Source organism: Octodon degus, unplaced genomic scaffold (assembly GCF_000260255.1).
Source record: "Octodon degus isolate 3935 unplaced genomic scaffold, OctDeg1.0 scaffold00096, whole genome shotgun sequence".
Lineage (NCBI taxonomy): Eukaryota > Metazoa > Chordata > Mammalia > Rodentia > Octodontidae > Octodon > Octodon degus.
Genome location: NW_004524672.1, coordinates 9,628,124 through 9,633,273, shown reverse-complemented (window position 1 = coordinate 9,633,273; position 5,150 = coordinate 9,628,124).

Below are 5,150 nucleotides of genomic sequence, written 5' to 3'. Positions count from 1 at the left end.
GGCAAATCTGCCAATCCCCAGCCCCTTCCACCAAAAAAAAAAAAAAAAAAAAAAAAAGAGGCACACAACTCATGGTGTCTTAACTTGGAGGAAATAGAGTCTTGGAGATACCAGGCAGGAGATGATGATTTTTCCTTTAGCACTTAAGTACCACCTACTAGGGACCCAGAGCCCATCATAAAATCCTTAGTGAAGTTAACTAGTCCTGAGGCTCCTCTCTAAGGGTTGCTTTATTAGGCCGGTATTTGCTGATGAGGATGTGGGGACAGGGGTAAGCATTTTTTCCCAGCTCACACAGCTAGAAAGAGGAAGATCTGGGATGAGGGAAGCAGGCAGTCGGTGGGTCCTGTTCTGAGAAGGACGAATTGGGAGGCATGGCCTCACCAGAGGAGAGGAGAGAGCTCAGGAGATAACACCCTCGGGGAGTGAGAATGTTCCAGGCAGAGGGACCCGGAGAGGAAGGCCTGCCTGGGGCGGGCTTAGGGCAGGCTCTGCCTGGGGGCCTCCTCTGGTGGGAAGAAGAGGGGTGCAGAGGAAGGCTCAGGAAGGGGACTGCTCCAGGGCAGGGAAGCGCAAGGCCACGCTGGCCTCCCTGGCCTCTCCAGGGGCAGCCATTTGGGAAGCGCACCGTGCTCAGGAAATGGCCAGATTGAATTTCAGGGAGCTAAATCGGGCCTGAGGCTGGGGGAGGTGTCGGATAAGGGAACCGTGAAGGGCTAGAAGCTAGAAGGTCTGAGCAAAGCGAGCTGGGTCCTACGCGTGGGGGCAGGGATCCCAAGCCAGGCCGGAAGCCCTCCCGACCTCAGGGAGGCTGGAATGTGGGGTCACTGTGCAAAGGCGTCCTCACTTGGACGTTGGAGTTGGGGGTGGTGTGGGGGCCGAGGCCCAGAGGGGAAAGAGGTTGGACGAGGCAGACAGGAGGTGCACATTCAGATCCCAGCTGAGACGCTGTCTGGGGTCCTCAGCCCCGCCAGGCTGAGCCCTGGGCCCCCTACCCATCCCTACCCCCACCCCCACCCCATCCCCGTTGCTGGTTGGGTGTTGCTGAGGAGCTCGCGCGGCGCCCGCCTGGGGCCTGAGCCCTCCCCATGGCGGCCCCACCTGCCCCTTTGCCCCTCCTATCCCCTCTGTCTGAGTGGCAGCAGCGGCTGCGGCCCCCTAGGGCAGGCACTGGGGTCTATTCTGGGGCTGGGCCAGCAGGGGAGCTTGGGGAGAGTAGAGGAGGCCTGGAGAGGTGGGGGCATGAAGAGGAGCACCGGGGTGGGAGTGGAGTAGCTGGGGTGTAGGCTCCATGCAGTGGCTGGGAGAAGACCCGGCAGCGCTGCTTTGGCCAAATTGTATCAGCTAGATTCACCTGAAGGGAGCGCGTCTGGGGCCACCCGGGTGGTTCTGGCACTCAGAGTCTGGGCAGGAGGAATCCCCAGCCTCTGGCATGGGACCCCAGGGTCTCTTTCCAATGTCCAGGCCTCAGGAGCAAGGCTGGCCTTCCAGACCTCCAGGCAGCCTCTCAGGGAGGGAGGTATACAGCTGGCTGGGGGCAGTCTGGGCACAGGGCCTCATGGGGAGTCTCCAGCAGCAGGGGCTGTGCTGGCCTGGGGACCTGGGGGCCTGGGGGCGTCCCAGGGCAGGGTAGGCCCATGACTCATAGGCTTCTTCATTTCACAGACAGGAAATTTTCAGTACCTCCCCCTTCTGGCTGAGGAAGGCCGGCTCCTCCACCAACGCTCCTCCACCAACGGGGCCCTGCAGACCCCGACCCCCTAGTGACTCCCTACTCCATGTCCAGCTCCCACACCAGAGGACAGTGGGGCTGGGGAGAGAAGCAGAGTGGACCATTGGGAAGGCTCCCACGCTGGACAAGGGGCTTTTTGCTGTGAAGATTCCCGGACCCGACTGAGTTCAAAGGGGAGGCCTAAGGCTGAACGTAGGGAATCAGTGTGTGCCAAGGCTTCGGCACTCGTGCAGATAATCGTGCAGGATTGCTGTGGCCAACAACTAGGTTCAAATCCAGGCTTTGGTTTTTCCCTGGTGTTCAGCCTTGGGAAACTTACCTCTCCAAAACTAGTGTCTGGCACCAGGGAGATGGCTCAGTGGAATAAGCTCTTCCCTGGTAAGGGTCTGAGTTCAATCCCCAGTTCCACCAAAAAAGCAAAACAAAACAAAAACTAGTGTCCACAGCTGTAACATGAAATTCACAGCACTCAGTTCTGAGGCACAGAGGTACAGAGGTTTTTATGGCAGCTGCCCCAAGTTCCATGGCTGGTGTACAGTAGGTACTCAATAAAAGGTGGTTTTGTTATTATCAGAAGTGGCTCAGGGGACCAGGGAGATAGCTCAATAGAATAAGCTCTTCCCTGGAAAGTGCAAGGACCTGAGTTCAATCCCTGGTTCCACCAAAAAATAATAAATAAAATAAGAAGCGGCATAGGGCATGGAAAGAGCAAGGGCCTTGAAATCAGGCAGCCCTGACTGTGAAGCTTGATCTTATCCCGGTTAACCTACAGCAAGGACTCCAGCAGGGCCCAGGCCTCCCACAGCCAGGCTCCTTTACTGCTCTCAAGAAACCAAAGGGTGGTATGGGCTGGCTCTTCCAGAGTGCTTCCTACATGCCAGAACTGTACCAAGTTCTTTATGTACAGCATCTCCTTTAATCTTCCTGGCCCTTTGTGCTGTTATACTCTGTTTACAGATAAGAAAACTAAGGCTCAAAGAGGTGAAGCAAATAACCCCAAGAGGAGTAGACTGAGGATTTGAACCCCAGCTGGGGCCCATCAGCTCTCCCCCAGTTGTCTCCCTTGTTTATTCTTTTGCCAAGTCAAAGAGAATCTAGATCTTGGCTGACTTCACAGCAAGTGTGAGAAGGCAGGCATGATGGGCTAAGGTTAGAGGCATGGATCACACTGAGGGCCCAGGAGGGTGTGTCCCCTGGCGCCCTGCTCACGCTGGTTGTATGCTTGGATAGTTCAGAGAATGAAAATGTTCCAGCCACCAGCACAAACAGCACAGTGCTGCACTGGCTGGGGTCCGGATGTCAGCAAAGGTTCTGGGGTCTGAATGGACCCAGGCTGCCTGTGACTCAGCTGGGGGTAGGAGGAGGATCCTATATGGCTAGAAATAGAAGCTGAGCACAGTGGCCCTATGAGGTCACTGCCAGCCCGCTCAGGCCCTGCTTAGAGCACTCCTCAGCCTCTGAGGGAGGTAGGACGCTGGAAAGGGCCCAGGACAGCAGGAATATGACCAAACTGGAGGCGCTGAAACCAAAAAAAGATGTGAGGAAAGATGAAAGGAATGGGGATGAATCAGGCAGAGAAAACAAGGGGCGCAGAATGCCAGGGAAGGGACAGGGTAGTTGTCTCACCTAGGGTAAGGTGTGAGAAAGAAAGTGGTGAGTGGTGATGCCCACCTGTAATCCTAGGCCCATGGGAGGCTGAGGCAGGTGGACTGCGAGTTCAAGCCCAGCCTGAGCAACTTAGCACTTACTGAAACCCTGTCTCAAAATAAAAAGGGCTGAGGAGGTGGTCTAGTGAGAAGGCCCTGGGTTCAATTCCCAGTTCTGTAAAAAGTAAAGCGGGGGGTTTGTCTTCCCAAGGGGAGTTGGGCTGCCTGAACCCCAAGCCCTTGGGACTGAAGCAGCCTGTGCAGCTCTGTCCACCAAGTTCCCATGCTGTCCCAGGCTGCCCTCCCTGGCACTCTCCAGCAGCTTCTGACAACGCCCCCCCCCCTCTCAAAACCTGCATCCTCTACTCTCCCTGGGGTCACTGTGTGTTGAGGAAGTACCCTCACCCCCCACCCCCATCTCCTTACCCCCCATCCACCCCTCAACTCTCCACCAGCCCTGTCTCTTCCACAAGGCTCAGGACTGGGTGGAACTCAAAGCAGGGATGAGTAGGAGGTTCAAGAGCACCCCTATAAGCTGCTGGGATGGGTGGGGGTGGGAGGACAACAAGGCTCCAAGTGCTCCAAAGAGGGTGAGGCCCCTTCTGCTCTGCTGCGGAGAACCTATGGCTGAGTCAGGAAGGTGAGAGCCTGGGAGGAAGGGAGAGAGGAAGGCCCAGGTGGGGGAACCATAGTGTTGATCCAGTCTTTGCCCATTTTGTTGTTGTTGTTGTTGTTGTTGTTGTTGTTTGTGAAACCAGGAATTGAACTCAGGCCCTTACACTTGCCAGGGAAGCATTTATTCTCCTGAGCCATCTCCCCAGCCCCCAGTCTTTGCCTTTGTGTATGCACCCACACCTCAGCAGCAGGTGGCAGGCCTGTGTTGATTCCGGAGAACAAATCAACAATTGGGGGTCTGCTATGCAGTGAACAGAGGGAGCAGGCACAGAGGCTTTGAATGGGTATGCCCAGGGTATACCAAAGCTCTGGTAAGAAACTGGCCTCTCTCAGTCCTGTCCTTAGGGTGAGAATTTGGAGGATATCTGAGGATGTTTACGCAAGGAGAAACAGATCCAGAGAGGGAAGGGGACCCGTCCAGTGTCACACAGCTTGTCCCTGAGCTGGCCCAGAACTGGCCTCGCCTGGCACCTTGGGTCTCAGAAGATACTTCCAATGCAACAGAAAGCTTTTCCAGTCCTTTCTTAGCCACCAAGGCCCCCTCTCCTTCCTTGAATGGCCCATGCCTTCCTGTCTGTTATTGCTGTGAATAACACCTGAAATTTACATGCCACTGACAGTTCATAAAGCAGGTTCACCTTCATGAAAGCAGACTCCTGTCCTTGAGGCTTAGCCCCCTCCTCCCCTCCTCCTCTTCCTCCTCCTCCTTGCCTCTGTCACTGGCAGAGATGTCCTATTTGGTAGAGGTTGGGGGCTGGGGAGGATGCACAATCAGCCTGAGACTTCTCCTACTTTGGCAGAAAACCCGCTGGGCTCCATGTCTGTAAAAGGAGAGGGTAGGGGCAGGAAGGGGCTGGAGCCAGGGCTGAGGCTGAGGCAAGCGCAGGAAGGAATTATGATAATTGGGATGGGGGCACCACTGAGGCAAGGGGACCAGGAAAGGGTCTGGGGGCAGGAGGTGGAGAAAACTGGGAGCAGGAACATATAGGCTAAAGCTCCTCGGCCAGTAGGATGCGGAGGGCAGCAGACTGTGGGGAGGAGGCGGGACTTGCTGGCAGGGCAGCAGGAGAAAGATGAGTTTCAGGGAAAATGTTGAC